The sequence below is a fragment of the Lissotriton vulgaris genome, chromosome 5 (genome assembly GCF_964263255.1).
Source record: "Lissotriton vulgaris chromosome 5, aLisVul1.2, whole genome shotgun sequence".
Classification (NCBI taxonomy): Eukaryota; Metazoa; Chordata; class Amphibia; order Caudata; family Salamandridae; genus Lissotriton; species Lissotriton vulgaris.
Window position 1 is genome coordinate 1,007,925,922 of NC_141693.1, and position 18,273 is coordinate 1,007,944,194.

Below are 18,273 nucleotides of genomic sequence, written 5' to 3' on the forward strand. Positions count from 1 at the left end.
TGTAAATTCTTCAAATGAACTGAGAAAGGCAGACTATCAAGGAGTTCAATTCCTGAATAAACACATAGCTATTGCAATGTCCAGGGGCGGGTGATTTCATAGGGCTGAGGGGCTGTGCCCCAGCCCAATTTTCCTGCTTTATGTGCCATCAATAAAGATATAATTACACTAAAAGCTGCATATTAATTTACTCTTTGGAAGGCACATAGAACACGAAAACAAAACTCACCTTTCAGACAGCCGAGGCTGTCCTGAGTTTGAGTCATACTGTGACGCTCGCTTTATGCGATGGTCAGGCAAGCACTTTCACTGATACATGTGCTAATGTACATGTGTCAAACATTGTGGATGCCCAGGGGTTTAAGTCACTTAGGCCCAAGCTTGCCATTATCTGGTGCCTTTGGTTTCCACCCCTAGATAATGCCCGGTAGTGTCACTTTCTGCAGCAGCCCCTTGGCGGCATGAGCACCAGTTCAAGGAGTGGCTGCATGCTAGGTATTAATGGCTCCACACTCCTCCATTTCCCAAGTCATCATAGGGCTGGGTGGGATCAGTAAGCATCATGGACACAGACCCCACCCTATGATGAATTGCTAAAGGGTGAATTTACCATACCCTAAGGGCATCCACAAACCTTGCTCCCAGCCACTGTCACCTATTGCTACTGGGCTGCAGGAACTATAGGTAGGCAGGCCACAGTGGCTAGCTCGTGCTTGCACAAACATGCCTATGTTATGTCAATGGGCCCCTGCACCTCCTTTCCTGTGTGTTCCTTCATCAACATACCCTTCTTGCCATCTACTGCTTATTATTTCAGCACCCACTGCTAACACATGTGGGACACACGGAGGGGTGAGAGGCGGGCCTAAGGCATATACAGCTCCAGTTTTACTGGCAGAAGGGATGGGGGCTGTACTTCAAACAGACGCTTGAACTTTAACTCAGGTGCATGAATTGAGATTCACACATTGTCCAGGTTGCTTCAGGGCTGGGGAGGGTGCAGGACCTCACAAAAGGGTCTGGGAGAGCTTTTCCCACACTTTGAGTTTTAATCCCTGAGAGGAGACCTGCATTTCACACTTCTTTTACGAGTTGGGTCAAGATCATGTGAGTCTGGGCACATTACTTAATACTCCTGTGCCTACAAAAATTAATGTGTTATTCTGTAATGTAACTGGTGTTCACGTAAAACGCCAATACCTTCAGGTCGAGTTTGCACTATATAAAACTGCATAAAACAAAGCAAAAGCCTGTAAATAGTAATAGTTGCTTGCCTTTTCCTGGCCAGTTGGTGTTTGCCATGTTAGGACATTTTGATTGCCCAAACACACAAAGTTAGTCACTTTCCACGTGTCACACGCGCAATGCGGGATAAACCCAAGGTTCACAACAGTCACTAGATGGGTATCTCTTTCTCCCATTTTACAACAAAGGGTAATGCTCTGTTTTTAACTCTTGGCCCATGAGGTTAGAGTCTGGGGGCAAGTGGGGGCTACATGAAGAGAGTCAGGATGAGAAAAGGATAGGGAGAGAGTAAACAGCATGACCCAGAATGGGTAAAATATAGGCAGAGGCAGACAATATTGGAGAAAGGCACAGGGAAATAGAAACATGGAGAGGTTGTGAGAACATAACTTACATTTACATTTTAATTTTAATTTTGCAACAACCATGCTTCTTATGAGATCATCAATCAATGTGGCATAAAGAGGTTTCAGTTTTACCAACCAGTTGCAGTGCAGAGGCAACCATGTGTGCAGGTAAGATAATTAAAAACCTTACTTGTTGCAATGTACGATTTGGGGCACGCCAGTAGGTGGGGGGGGGGGGGGGGGGAAGCACCAACACAGACACCAAAATAGTGTGATAAAGGCCGCTTTATTAGAATCAGGTGCACCCTGAACAACACCCACCTGGCCTGTGCCGAACAAAACTAATACTCACTAAATAAAACCTGCCTGACAGCCCCCCACCCCCACCCCTAAATGTATCCCCAACATTGCAACTGAAATACAAACATCCACTCAGCAACCTACCTCCCTACCCTCCAACTGCAATGACCTCAGTGACCTCAATGACCTCAACCCCCACCTACCGATACAGCCCCAGGCCTCCTGCAAAATACCCCCCTTTTTTCTTAGGAAAGCGCCACTCGAAAGCCGTTTACGACTTTCGACCCCACCTTAGGACTCCTGCCTCCTGGGATACCTGAGCACCCCCAAAGCTCCATCCACCACCTCCTTCAACTGCACTATGTACAATTCCATTCCATATCTAGAGAGGTGAACCCCATCCTCCCTGAAAAAATACACTGCTCCGTAGCTTAACTCTGGGTGCTCCATCCTACCTACCCCTTCCTTGGCACAGAATTCCCTCATCTCCCTGTTATTCTTCCTCCGAGCCCTGTCAATAGCCCCTGGGCGCTCAGCTCCCCTCCACACCTGCCTGGGGATAAACTCGGACCAAATCACGTAACAGCCTGCCCATTGCTTTTTGATTTCCCTCAGGTCTCTCTTCATTTGTTTGACCAATGCCAGCCCCTTACACTGCACCAGGTCATTTTTGCCCAGATGGATCACCACCACATCCGGGCACACACCCCCCTGACCACCGTATTCAACAAAGGCATCAACTCATGACAACGCCTACCCCCTTTTCCCCTCCAGTGACAACGATACAATCTTTCATCCAATCCCAAATTGAGTGTCCGATGTCGGTCCCACTCCGCCTGTTCCGCCCGTTTGACAAATGAGTGTCCCACAATGTACACATTCAACACTGCCACCTCTGGCCCATCCACAGCACCTGTAAAGGCACGCATATCAGAAGGCGGAAATCAATGCAAAACCCCCCCATCTGCCTCCCGCATCCTCATGTACGTCCGGTAACAGTCCGACTTCCATCTCCCCAGCCTCTGTATCTCCTCCTTCCCCCACCCCCTTCATGCTGCCTCCGTTGCCGCCCCGATCCAGAAGGAATGCGTCCCGAAAGCCAGTGGGTCCTCACCCATGTGCCGCAGGGCGTGCCACAGAACCCACAATGCCTGAGCCGCCGTCACTCTGTCTCCGCCACCTCGACCAAAAACCTCCCCCTCCTTTGCACACCGGCTCGCCATCAGCCTCCTCCCCCACGCCGCAGGACACACCCCCTCCTGACCGCCTGGGCCCAACACCACCCAAGTCCCGACCCCCCGTTGGTACGTCTTAGAGCGATGCAAACGCACCGCCACCTCCCGCGTTCGCAACTCCATCTCCTCCCACAACACCCCCCGCCCCCCTCTCGCACCCACCAACTCCGACACTCGGAACGCTCCAAAGAACAGCCAGGACATCAGGGTGGAAAACAACAACGCTTCGCCCCCGTCCCTGCACACCGCTGGCAGCACACCAATGACCCCCTCCAGTAAAGCCACTGTGATGGGACATCGCATCCGCACTTTTGCACCCCTCTCCCACCCCTCCAGCAGTCGGGTCCCCAGTTCCCCCGCCGACGAGGAGTAACCCCACCACAGCTTCCCCATGAACGCCACCGCCGACAGTTTGCCCGCAATCGTCACCCGCGATAAGCCTTTGTCCATAAGCTCCAACATGAACCTCACCACCTGCTCTTCGGGCTGCCACCGGTCACCTTGCCTTACCGCGCCAGACAGAAGGAATTCCTCTCATGCCTGATCGTACGCCTTCCAGGTGGATACCGCTACCGACGCCTTCACCCGCTGAAAGACCCGGCCTCGCCCACAGACCACAGTTCTTCCGGGACCGGCGTCCTGACCTCCTCGGCCGCCGCGGCTAACCCATGGAATCTCTCCCACTGTGAATGGGACAAAGCATCCGCAATGTCATTGTCCACCCCTGGGACGTGGCGCGCCTGAAACAGGATGTAATTCTCCAAGCAACGCAACACAAACACCCCCATCAACTTCAACACCTGCGGGTCCCGTGCCGACTGCCTGTTCACTACCTGCACGACGGCCATGTTGTCCACCCGAAACAACACTCGCTTGTGCGCCAGCTCCCCCGACCCCACCGAGACCGCCACCACCAATGGGAACAATTCCAAAAATGCAATACTCCGCCCCCCTGCTTGCCACCGCGCCGGCCACTGCTCCGCGCACCATTTTCCATCCCAGTACAAACCGAAACCACCGCCGCCCGCCGAATCAGAGTACATGGTGACGTCCCACTTCCAGTCCTCCGCCGGTACCATGGGCACCCCATTGAAACGTTCCAGGAATGCCCGCCACATGCCCAGATCCTCCTTCATCCCCACCAACAGGTGCACATGGTGATGAGGCAAAGTCAAACCTGACAACGCCAAACCCAAACGCCGGCAGAACGTTCGGCCCGCCCGTACCACTCGACAAGCAAAATTCAAATGCCCCAACAGCACCTGCACTTCTCGCACCGTCACCTTCCGTTTTGCCAGCATTCCATCCACTAAGGCCAACATCACCGCCCTCTTGTCCTCCGGTAGGCGTGCTTCCATGGCGACCGAATCGAGCTCAATCCTGAGAAAGGACAACACCGTACTGGGACCGTACGTCTTCTCTCGCGCCAGGGGAACACCAAAATCCCCCATCAACCCGGCCAAACCGTCCAGCTGCTGCTGGCAGTCAGCCGCTCCGGGCCGCCCCACCAGGAAAAAGTCATCCAGGTAGTGCGTCACTGACTCTGAGCCTGTGCGCCTGGAAAAGACCCACTGCAGGAAGGAACTGAAGCGCTCAAATAATGCGCACGAAATGGAGCACCCCATAGGCAGCGCCTTGTCTACGAAAATGAGGCCCTCAAACTGAAGCCCCAGCAACTGGTGATCTGCCAGGTGGACCGGGAGTAATCGGAAAGCCGACTTGACATCACATTTTGCCATCAGTGCGCCCCTCCCCGCCGCCGCGACGAGCCTCCGCGCCACATCCACCGACGAGTAGGTTACCGACGACAAGTCCGCCGAAATGTAGGCATTCACCGACTCCCCCTGTGGCCAAGACAGGTGTTGTATCAGCCGGAACTGCCCTGCCTCTTTCTTGGGCACCACCCCGATGGGGGAGATGATCAAGTCAGGCTTCGGCAGCTCCATGAAGAGGCCCGCCATCCTACCCTCCCTGACCTCTTTGAACAGCTTCTCCCGCACGATGCCCTTGTGCGCGTTCACAGACTTCAGATTGTCCGCCCAGCGAGCAATCCGTGGGCCCTCATAGCCCAACCGAAAACCCTTCCGATAGCCTCGATGCAGCACCGCAGCATCCTCTGCCTGCGGATATGCCGCCAACCAGGGCTCCATCCGCTCTATCCTAACCGGCGTACGAGCCTTTGCCCAAAGCTCCGGCTCCCCCCCTCTGCCTCCCCCCCTCCCGCCACCCTGCCCCTCTCCCGGATGGAGCACTTCCTTGCGCTGGCAGCTGTCCCGGGGGGCCCCCGAGCCCCCAGCAATGCAGCACTGGGTGACGCCGCCCGCATTTCGAGCACTCGTGCCGGAAACGGCACACCGCCCGCCCGCACGCTCCTCTATTGAAGTCCCAGCAAGCCCCAACCGTGGCCTGGCCGCTAGACTCCCCCTGCCCCACCCCCCCACGGTTGGGGCGAGCCGCAAAGGGGGTGGGTACCAGCGGCAAACCGCTGGCTGTATAGATGGTGCGGCCGAACTTGGCCCCGCCCATCATCTGCTGGTACAAGTCTGAATCCAGCTCCCCCCATTGCGCCTCCGGGTCGGCAGCCATGCGCGCCCGGAACTCCTCGTCATAGTGTGACCAAGCGAACCCGCCGTAGGTCACCTGCGCTCTCCGCACCACATCCGTGTATTTGAAAAGCGCGACGGACCGGTCCGGAAACTTCTCACAATACACACTCGCGTATGTGAGGAACGCCGCTGACCAATTAACCAGCGTCAACGGCACCTTAGGGCGTCTAGCTAACTCCTGCTCCTCCTCTTTAGACCCCTCCTTGGATGTCAACTCCCTGTGCAGTAGCTTCAGAATGTCAATGTACTCCCCCTTCCATATCTTCTCCTTCGTTGCCAGCGAAAGGTGCGCCCCCAGCGGCTTAGTCAGCCCCATGTACGGCAACTTACGCACCGGCATAATACAACTCTCCTTTCCCCCACCTGCCGTATCTTTTGCCCCGACCGCCGCCGACCCGCCACATGCGCCTGACCTGTCGCCACCAGCTGCCGCGCCGCCCGTGCCCATTCCTGCGTCCTGCACGTACCTTCCCCGCACTAGACGCCACCCGTCTTCCCCCCCCTCCAGTCCCCACCGAGACCTGCACACAGCGCCGCTTGCCACTCCCCGCTCCGTCTCCCACCTTACCTGGCGTCAAGGTCGGCGTCCTTGCCGGATCCCTAACCAGTGGAGCTGAGGGGATTGTCACTCTGGGTGCATCTTGCCTTGCCGGAACCTGTAACACACTGCCAACAACATTCCTTGCCCCCCTTCCTCCCGATTCTCCCCCTCCTCCTCAGACTCCCCGTCACCAACATCCGCACACCCCCGGCCACCCCCTGGGGGTTCCAGCCGGCTCAACCACGCCCTCTCCCTACACACCCGCATCAAGTCAACTAAAATCCACGCCCCCATGCCATTCCGCCACGCTCGCACCAAAAGCAGAAGTATGTGCGTCCACCATCACCCCCCTACCCCCGGCGGCCATAGCGACCCTTCGGGGGAGGCGGCGGAGACGTCTCCCGCCTCCATTCGTTGTGGTCACTTGCCAGGTCCCTCGCTGGAGCTCAGCCGCCCGTACAAGACAGAGCCGGCCTATCCTCTCGGTGGTGCGGAGCCGCATGCTGCTCACCCGAGCGCCTCACTAACAGCTCCTGCCAAGGAAAAAAGATGGAGTCCAGCATGCCGGGGTATAAAAACCCACCTTCCCCCCCCATGCGCCCCCCTTCCCACATGCCATCACTCCCCCATCCCTGCGGTGCCCCCTGCCCCCACCCCGCTGAGTGGCCACCATGCCTCGCCGGGATCCCCCCGCCCACCTGGCCCCATCCCCCTTCCCACTCCCAGGCCCCCAGCCCTCCCCAACCGCCCAACCATGCCCCGCACCCCCCACGCCCCCCCAGCTCCCCCTGCTACACCACCGCTTCCCCACCCGTCTCCGCCACTCCCCCCAGGCCCTCCACTAGCCCCCACCCCTCCCCCGCTTTCCCACCCATCCCTATCACTCCCCCCGCCGCTCTCCCGCTTCCCCCGTCTCCGCCACTCCTCCCAGGCACGCCAATCCCCCCGCCTGTCCCCCTCCACCACCCCTCCCCCACAGCGCCCACCCCGGCTTTGAAGGCCTGCTCCGGCCCACCACGCCCCCTCCCTTCTCCGACGATGACGAACCCCAGTCCAGCTTAGTGTCCTCCCCTCCCCCCACTTACTCCGCCTCCGATTCCTCAATTAACAGGGGGAGCCGCCCCCCCCAGCGTCCTCCCCCTGCCTGTGGCACCCCCTCCTGCTCCACTCGATGTACCACTGCTTCACCCCCGGCGTTCTGCCCCCCCAGCAGCCCCGGCACCTCCCCTCGCCCCCAGTCCCACACCCCCGCCCACCGCACCCCCATCCAACGCCATCGCCTGATTCCCAGGTCCCGCCCCCACCCCCACCCCCCATGCCCTCCCAAAACTGGGTCTTCCTTACGGGCCGTCCTCTCACCCCCGGTCCCCCCAGACGCCTCCCCCCTCCCTCCCACCCCCTCCACAAAAGCAAGAGCAGTTTTCTTCCCTCTCTGCCCTGCCCTCCCAGCCCCACCTTGCGCCTTCCTCCGCGGCCCCGCATCCACGCGCTTTATTGTAAGAATGCTTCAGACATAGAGTCAAAGTTACATACAATTGTCCCACATTTCCTCCACTTATCTAAAGGAAACACAAACGCTCCTTCTGTTGGTGTCACTGTCTTAAAAGCAAACGTCACAACTCTATGCCCTCATTCCACTTAAATTGTGCTTTACATTTTCTACTGATAAAAACAACTTCCCAACTGTCCCTCCCTCCAGTAACACCCTCCCTCCCCCAACAAGCCCTGGTGGTGCTGCTGTCATGTCCACTTCAGCCTACGAGTGTATCGTATGTCTCGGGAAGTGAACGGTAGGTTCTGACCTCTGTCCTTGTGTGGTGTTGCCAAAGCCTTTGTAGCTGCATTCATGGAGTCTCAGGCGAGCCCTCCCCCCAACTAGAACTGGAAAAGATGCATTGTGGGTGGGCATACTGCTAACGGCATTCCCATAGTAAGGTATGTCACTAGTGGACGCCATTTGTATTAAAAAATGGTATGCCCGTCACTCAAAATGTCCGCTAACATTTCCATGGTAAGTATTTTCCACAATCGTGTGTGCCATTGCGCCAACACTGGTGCTTCTTTTTTCCGCCAGGATGCAGCAATCACCATCTTTGCAGCCCGTAAATATGCCCACATAATTGCCCTGCCTGCCTTTGTTTGATGTTCCAACATTGGATCTCTAAGACCCTGGAGGACTGCTTCTATAGAAGCCGGGATGGGGTACCCTACCATATATTTCCTCTGTGCCAAAATCTCCACCCAGAATGGTTTAATCGTGGGGCAGTCCCACCATATGTGGCAGAAATCTCCCAGAAGGCCACAGCCCCTCCAGCACAAATCTGAGGTCTCTGGGAAAATCTTTTTAAGTTTGAATCGGTAGAGATGCCAGCCGAAGAGCATTTTGTAGTGTACTTCTCTGGGGTCTAGTGAGTGGTTATTCTTCGCTATGTCTGACCATAGAAGTTTCCATTTCTTTTTCCGTCCGTCCCTCCCTACTATGCCCTCCCAGCCGGCGATATAGCGCAGTCTTGGAGCATGAAGCGTGGATATTAGTAGGCCATACAGAAAAGATATCACCCCTTTCATTGAACCCACCCTCCTTACAAAAGATTCCACTTGTGTGGGGTCTCTTGTAGCTGAATCCCTTATTTGTGGGGGGAGAGCCCAGTGTTTAAGTTGGAGGTAGTAAAAGTGTTTGTTGAGTGTTAATTTAAAGTCCCTCTGACTGTGTTCGAATGTAAGTATATCATAGTTTTTAAAGAGATCCGTTAGCATTATACACCCTCCCTCCCTCCAAGCATATAATGGTGTTTATGTTCCTCACCTCTGAATTTTATCCCCTGGATCTACGGGATGGCTCCGATTCATGCTGCTAATAGATCTATGCTTAGGGCAAATAGCAGAGGGGACAGCAGGCCCCCCTGCCTCGTCCCTCTGCGTAGACCAAATGGCCATGAGCACACTCCATTCACCTGCACTTGTGAGTCCGGGGGCGCCTAGTTCGCTCTGATCATGTTAATAAATGGGGCCCCAAATCTTTCCAGTGTTTGAAACATAAAGGACCAGTCCACCCAACAAAAACTTTTTCTGCTTCTATCCCAACCACTGTTGCAGGTATTTTGCATTTGGAAACTTTCTCTATCAGATTAAGCATTCTGCGAATATTGTAATGGCTCTGTCTCCCCTTTATGAAGACCGATTGATCCGGGTGTATAAGGTCGGGCATCAGGTCTTCCAGTCTGGCTGCTAGTATCACAGAGTACAACTTAGCATCTAAATTTAACAGAGCGATCGGACGATAAGAGGCACAGAGTTGAGGGGTTTTCCCTGCCTTCAGGATCACTGTTATCCTGGCTTTAGCCATAGAATTTGTCACCTTTGTCATCTCTGCGATTGCATTAAAGAGAGCGGTCACCTGGGGAATGAGCTCCGAGGCATATGTTCTATAGAAATTTGCCGTCAGACCGTCCGGTCCCGGGGATTTGTTAGGTTTTAGTGCCGCTATTGCTTGTCCCACCTCCTCCTCGGTAATGGGGGCATCCAATTGCTCTCTCTACTCTGGAGAAACCCTAGGGAGCGATACTGTCTCCAGGTAATTTGTTTGGGCTGTCGGATCGGTGTCCACTGCTTGGTAGAGATCACTTTAAAAGGTCTTAAATATGTTTGCTTTCGTTTTGACCTTGTCTGGAAGTTTTATGTTCCCCCCATCGTCTCTAAAACCTCCTACATATTCCTTCTCCCATTTTTCACAAAGCTGTCTCACCAGGTGGGAACCCACATTATTCCCCTGGGCGTAGGATAACTGACGTAGTCTAAGGAGTATATATTCCACCACTATTAGTGTATATCAAGTTGATTTCTATTTTAAGGGCGCTGAGTTGATGCTATAGGTGCCGCGTGGGTGTCTTTTTGTGCTCTTTTTCTATTACCTCGAGCGCGGCTTCTAGTGCATTGAGTTCTTTTGCTCTTTGCTTATTTAGCGTGGCATTCAATTCGATACATTTGCACCTCAACGCCACCTTAAAAGCATCCCAGTTATTTGAGGGGTTGGTGGCATTTGGTTGGTTCAGTTGACAGTATTATTTGATTGCCACTCGCAGTTCGTCTCTTAGCAATCTGTCCCTTGTCAACAAGGTGGGTAAAAACCATCTTGGTGGGCCCGATGTGGGGCTGCTCCAGGTCAGGCACCCCGGGATTAGGCAATGGTCTGAAATGGTTCTGGTGGATTTTTGCAGCTTGAAGGGACCCCAAGAGCCTTTGGCTGAGGAATATGTAGTCCAGTCATCAATACGTTCGGTGTACATGCGAGAAGAAAGTATAGTCTTTGTGGTTGGATATATTGACCTCCACACGTCGGTGAGGTTCATCGTTTGGAAAGTTTGTTTCAGCCCTTTAGAGAAGCTACCTGAGGGTGCCCTGTGGGAATGTGTGCTATCTTCTGTAGCTTTCCAGGTCATGTTAAAGTCACCCATGAGGACTATTGGGCCTTCTGCGAACCCTCCCAACATGTTCAACATGGAGGTCACTAACGCAGATTGGCCCATGTTGGGTCCGTAGGCCGGGACAAATGTGCACATCCTCCCCCTCAGCTTGCCCTTTACGATTATCACTCTTCCCTCCTTATCTTTTTTATGCATTCTGTCTGGAATTTTGTCTTATTGTGGAAAGAAGTGCCACCCCTTTTTGTTTTGTCCCCATGGAAGACCTGTATATTAGAGAGTAGCTTTTATGTCTGAGTCTGTGTTCTTCTAAACGCTTTAAGTGGGTTTCTTGGAGTGCCACTTTATCATGTTGGTGGTCTATTAAATATTTCCGAATCTTTTGGCGCATGAGCGGGGAGCTTAGCCCCTTAAAATTCCATGAGGGTATACTAAACATCTTGGTTTTTGCACCCCCCTCTCCACTCACCACAATCTCATCAAATTGCGTGCTGCCACTCCTTCCCCATTGCCCTCGCAAGCCTCCTCTGTCGTTCCTTGGTCCGGGCCCTTCCCATTGAGGTACTGTATTGTGACTGACTAACCCTTCTGTGGCCACCACCTTCCCCCGTAACAAGCCCCTCGCCCCCCAACTGTGAAACCCCAAAACATAATCTTGGTGGGCCCGATGTGGGGCTGCTCCAGGTCAGGCACCCCGGGATTAGGCAATGGTCTGAAATGGTTCTGGTGGATTTTTGCAGCTTGAAGGGACCCCAAGAGCCTTTGGCTGAGGAATATGTAGTCCAGTCATCAATACGTTCGGTGTACATGCGAGAAGAAAGTATAGTCTTTGTGGTTGGATATATTGACCTCCACACGTCGGTGAGGTTCATCGTTTGGAAAGTTTGTTTCAGCCCTTTAGAGAAGCTACCTGAGGGTGCCCTGTGGGAATGTGTGCTATCTTCTGTAGCTTTCCAGGTCATGTTAAAGTCACCCATGAGGACTATTGGGCCTTCTGCGAACCCTCCCAACATGTTCAACATGGAGGTCACGAACGCAGATTGGCCCATGTTGGGTCCGTAGGCCGGGACAAATGTGCACATCCTCCCCCTCAGCTTCCCCTTTACGATTATCACTCTTCCCTCCTTATCTTTTTTATGCATTCTGTCTGGAATTTTGTCTTATTGTGGAAAGAAGTGCCACCCCTTTTTGTTTTGTCCCCATGGAAGACCTGTATATTAGAGAGTAGCTTTTATGTCTGAGTCTGTGTTCTTCTAAACGCTTTAAGTGGGTTTCTTGGAGTGCCACTTTATCATGTTGGTGGTCTATTAAATATTTCCGAATCTTTTGGCGCATGAGCGGGGAGCTTAGCCCCTTAAAATTCCATGAGGCTATACTAAACATCTTGGTTTTTGCACCCCCCTCTCCACTCACCACAATCTCATCAAATTGCGTGCTGCCACTCCTTCCCCATTGCCCTCGCAAGCCTCCTCTGTCGTTCCTTGGTCCGGGCCCTTCCCATTGAGGTACTGTATTGTGACTGACTAACCCTTCTGTGGCCACCACCTTCCCCCGTAACAAGCCCCTCGCCCCCCAACTGTGAAACCCCAAAACATAATTGAACCTTTGCCAGAGGGCCCCTTGGCCCCCAGCGGTGCAGTCTTTTGTAATGAAGGGCGTGATGGTGAGCACCAAGGTGTAGGCCCGCCGCTCCGGCTGTCTCTGATCTTTTGTCCTTGTGGTGTGTCTGTATGCTGTCCTTATCAGCTCCTAGACCATTAGGAGGTCAGGAGGAAAGTGACCTGCAGCTCAGGTCACTTTCCTACTGACCTGTCCGATCAGTTCTTTCCATCTTCTCTTGGAAGTTCATGGTTGAATTATTCTGTGGTCGCCATAGTGTCTCTGCTGAGTGTTGAAGCCATTTTACATCTTGGTTTGTCTCCCCTTTGGGATTATTCGCCACTGGGAAAGGGTCTTACGTGAAGTGCCTTCATCTTTTGAGGATGATTGAGTCTCTGACTCTTCTGCAGTTGGGAGCCCCAGGAGTTCCAGGCCCTTCTCCGAGTCAGTATCATGCCGAGCCTTATTGTTCAGTTCGCAGGCTAGTCCAAACGGATAAGTCCAACGATATCTGATGTTGTCGGCTCATAGCTTTGTTGTCAGAGGCCAGAAGAGTTGTCGTTTTTGCAGTGTGGACTGTGTGAGGTCTTGATATAGCGTACAGCTATAACCTTGAAAGGCAATTGTGCCTTCCTTCCTTGCCGCTTACAATATAGCTTCCTTAACTTTAAAGGAGTGTAGCTTGACCAGAACATCTTGGGTGTGTTTTTTCCCTCCCGCTGGAAGTGTGCCCACTCAAGGCGCTCTCTCTATTTTGATTTTCATTAGAATTTGGGCTCACTATTTGCACAAAGAGCCCTTTGATGAAAGCCTCTTGGTCTGGTCCTTAAGCTCCTTCTTCCAGGTCACTGGTTCATATACTTGCCCTCCGTGACCTGTTTCCTAGATCCTCATTTTTTTTCAATAGAGCCTGTTGTAGCTGAGTATGTAAGTCCTGAACTCTCTTGTGCATGTCCGCGGTTCGCCTGTCAAGGTCCTGGGCTTGGGTCCCCACCTCCATTACTCTTGTGCCGAGGGAGTCAACGTGTTGTTGGAGGAAAGTCATGCGCTCCATGCCCCCCAATGCTCAGCCTGGAGTTGCTCCATTGAGGCATTTATGTCCAGTTTCACTTCTGTGTGCAACTTGGTTTTAAATTCCCTAAGGGAGGCCATGAGGACGTCCTTAGTAAGTGCCATGATGGCGTCGGCGTCTCCCTGAATATGCGCGGGCCTCTTCTCCGTAGGGGTGAAAAAATGTGTGCCCTTACGTGTGGTCTTTTTAGGTGGCATAGGTGTGGTCCACTTCTTCTTATTGTTTGTGAAAAGTTATGCCCTCTGACCCCCAATAGTCAGGGATCCCCTTCTGTGGTAATGAGGCGTCAATGGTCTCTGCTGCTTATGGAGTCATTAGCTTTCTCGCTTCAGTAGCCTCTGGCCTCCATCTTAGGGTCAGTCCTACCTTTTACGCCTCACCACTTTCAAATATCACCAGCCACCACTGATGGTTAACCCACAAAGACACAGTTAAACTAATCACCTGGCCTGTTTTAGTACATAAAGAGACATTTATCCAGAACACAAGTAGATGTCCTGCCTTAAAATCAAGAACGTGTGGGAATGAATCCTCTCTTTGTTGCCAAACATAATGACTCCAGCGTTAGTTGAATTTGGTCGACCTCTTGAAGATGCTTAGCCCTTGCAGGTGTTTAGCAAACCTTGTATTGTTTGTGCTGGATCAATATGGAGTAGAAGCACGTGAGAATATATTGCGCATTCAGCCCCTAGGAAGGATCCTCCAATTAGCAGGGGTCTACCAATTGCAGCGGCCATGTTTGAATTACAAATGTCAAGCGTGAAGATGGAAATGCACAATGTCACAGCGTTAAGTATGTTCGCTGTCACCGGGAAGCACGCTGGACGAGAAGACAGACTGTTTACACACAGCGCCATGCGTCGTGACTATTTCTGTGCAGAAGGCATTTCCCGCCTATTTCCGCCGATGCAGCAGAGTAAGAAACGTGTAAAAGTCCCCCCAAGATGGATTTATTTTATGGGCCGGATCGCGCTTAATGGCGCTAAACAAAGGGGAGGAATAGAGAAGCCTTAAGGTCCCTAGTGCTGATTGGGTAGCGGAAGACACCCAGAAATTGAGACACATGAACAACCGCTCGTGTCAGTTTCATTTTCCAATATGTATAAACGAAGTTACACAAATGCATCTGCTATTTAAAAAAAAATAAGCCTTTTCTTTTCTAGTTGAACTTGAAAATTGCCTTGAGCTTGTTAGAAATAGAAAAACTGCAGACAGCCCCTGTCTCTTTAAAAGTAACCAAAATTTATAGCACAATTTCCACTCGAAGGGGATGAGGTGCAGCTGGCCAATGCACGCAGAAGCAATTCCATTAAAATATATTGAATAGAATAGATACAAAATGGCATAAAATGTCAAGGCAACAGGCAATCACTTCTCCCAGTGCGCTATTTTTTTAAATTTTATTTATTTCTGCTTATCTTACTGTGCTTGATGCTCTGTAATCAGGCAATGAGAATTGTAGAAGTGGCTAATTAGCAGGTAATTACTCATCGCTCCGTTCACTTCTTATTAGCAGCAGAAAGATGCCACATGGCCTGAGGGAACGGGGATTTTGTGGAGCCAACTCTTATTAAAAAGCAAATGACTGAGGCATCCAAGCAAATGATCTCGTTTCTCACTAGTCGGGGCGGGCGCACAAGCCTCACCTCCACGAGCCGGCGATAAGTGGCACTTAGCGCGAGGCAAAGTGAGAACACTGTCGGTCTTTTTACACCAGGCCTGCACAACGGCAACTTCCCATGACTCCATGCGGTGCAATAAGGACGTATGCAAAGGATCCATTTAAATCTTTGTTTCGGAAAACGGAAATAATGCGGCACGATGAGAAGAAGCGCACTTCTGTAAATGTCCAAATGCCTTGGAAGATGGGAAATTGAAAAACAAAATTAATTGAGGGATGGGTAAATAAAAATACATTAGAAATAAAATACTACAATCTATTCTAAGCATAGTATTAGAACATCACCTATTGGCAAAGCTAATAATTGTGGCTTATAAATAAAACTGAGAGCATGCTTTCATCTATCCGTGCATTCCAGTCACTGAACACGTCACTATTCAACCAGTGCTCTTACTTAAAAAAAAAGTTATTCACTCAACACTGATTAATAAACATAACATGAAAAATAGAAGGAGGGTGGTCGCACACTACCTCATATGGGAGCACTCAGTTTGGCCCAGTGTATCATGCAATATGCAGTGCATGAGCATGGCCCTTCCACCCCCCCTCTTTTGCCTTCTGTGCCCAGCTGTTCCCGCCGTTCCCATACGGCCACGCCCCCTCGCCGCCCCGCTCCCGCCCCCCAGCTGCTCCTCCATCCCTCCTCGCCTCTTATGGCGACCACCACCCGGACGCGTCAATTGCGCGCCAAAGGCAAGTCCATCTGCGCCCGTCCGCGCTTGGACCGGGCCCAGCGCCAGAACCCCTGGACCGCAGAGCCCCCACAACACCGGTCTGCACTACGACGCCAGCACCCTCCACTCACTCCACCCAGGACGAAATCATTCCTGCTACCGGGCCACCTGAAGCGCACCCAAGGACCCTTCACCTGCCGGAATTGCAGCTTCACCAGCATCCGGGCCACCAAACCACCATCGAGAGAACCCAATCACCTCAGATGCATCCTCCTCAACACCCGCTCCGCCCGCAAGCCCGCCATCGAACTCCGGGACCTCCTCGACTCAACCACCCCCGACGTCGCCTTCCTGACGGAGACCTGGCTGAACACCACCTCCGCACCAGACATCGCCATAGCCATCCCAGAAGGCTACAAGATCTCCCGCAGAGACCGCACTAACGGAGTTGGAGGGGGAATCACCATCATCCACAAGAACACCCTCAGAGTCTCGACCAACACCGACGACACCCTCACCACCGCCGAGCACATGCACTTCAAGATCCACAGCGACCCCAACACCACCCTCAGAGGAACACTCGTCTACAGACTACCCGGACCCCGACCACAGTTCAGCGACACCATTGCCGACCTCGTCAGCACCCACGCCCTCGCCTCCACTAACTACATCCTCCTGGGGGACCTGAATTTCCACCTCGAGAACAACAACAACGCCAACTCCACCGCCCTGATCAACAACCTCGCCAACCTCAGACTCAAACAGCTCATGACAACTCCCACCCACGCTGCTGGACACACACTGGACCCCATCTTCTCTTCAAGTCCCCACATCTCCTTCAACCACAACACCGAACACCACTGGACCGACCACAGATGCGTCCACTTCACCTTCAGGAAACCCACCACACACAACCACACCCAACAGATGCCACGCCGCCGCTGGGGCAAGGTCACCGAGGACCAACTGACCACCACCCTCACCTTGGGACAACCCGCCGACCCCACCGACGCCAACACCGCCACCATCAACCTCAAACAGTGGATCAACGACTGCGCAAACACCCTCGCCCCACTCAGGACACCCGCCACCAACCACACCAACAAGAAAGCCACATGGTTCACCAAAGACCTCCGGACCTCCAAGCGCGCCTGCCAGAAGCTGGAGAAAAGCTGGCTCCATGACCGAACACCAGACAGCTACACAGCCCACAAGGGCGCCACCCGCAGACACCACCAACTCATCAGGACCGCCAAGAGGACTGCCTTCAAGGACCGCCTAGACAGCAATGCACACAACAGCAAAGAGCTCTTCAGCATCGTGAAAGAACTCTCCAACCCCAGCTCCAACACCAACGACATTCCCCCATCGCAAGACCTGTGCGACTCACTGGCCACCTTCTTCCACCGCAAAATCACCGACATCCACAACTGCTTCAACACTGCCACCCACGCCTCTGCCGCCGAGACCTACACCTCTGCAACCACCACCCGCACCAGCCACCTGACCACCTGGTCCAACGCCAGCGTCGAAGTCACCATCAAGACCATGAACTCCATCCACTCTGGATCACCATCTGAACCATGCCCACACCACGTTTTCAACAAAGCCAGCACAGCCATCGCACCCCATCTCCAGAAAACAATCAACATCTCCTTCGAGACAGCAACCTTCCCGGAGAGCTGGAAGCACGCAGAGATCAACGCCCTACTGAAGGAACCCAAGGCGGACCCCAAGGACCTCAAGAACTTCCGGCCCATCTCCCTGCTCCCTTTCCCGGCGAAAGTCATGGAGAAGATCGCCAACAGCCAGCTGATCCGCTACCTCGAAGACAACAACATCCTGGACCCTTCCCAATCCGGATTCCGCAGCAACCACAGCACCGAGACCGCCCTCATCGCTGCCACGGACGACATCAGGATCCTCATGGACAAAGGAGAAACAGCTGCCCTCATCGTTTTGGACCTATCAGCCGCCTTCAACAAAGTCTGCAACCGCACCCTAACAGCACGCCTCCACGATGCCGGAATCCAAGAGAAGGCCCTGGCCTGGACCACATCCTACCTCTCGGTAGATCCCAGAGCTTCCGCCTCCCCGCCTTCCGCTCCAAGACCACCGAGATCTGCGGCGTTCCACAGGGATCATCCCTCAGCCCGGCACTGTTCAATATCTACATGGCACCACTCGCCCACGTCGCCCAACAGCACAGCCTCAACATAATCTCCTACGCCGACACACAGCTGATCATCTCCCTCACCGAAGACCCCCGCACCGCCAAGACCAACCTCCACAGAGGAATAAAGGCCGTCGCCGAATGGATGAAGGAGAGCAGACTGAAGCTGAATTCAGACAAGACGGAGGTCCTCATCCTCGGCTCCACCCCCTCAGCCTGGGACGACTCCTGGTGGCCAACATCGCTAGGAACACCCCCAGAACCCACAGACCACGCACGCAATCTGGGGGTCATCCTCGACTCTGCCCTCTCCATGACCATGCAGGTCAACACCATCTCCGCTTCCTGCTTCAACACCCTCCGAATGCTCCGCAGGATC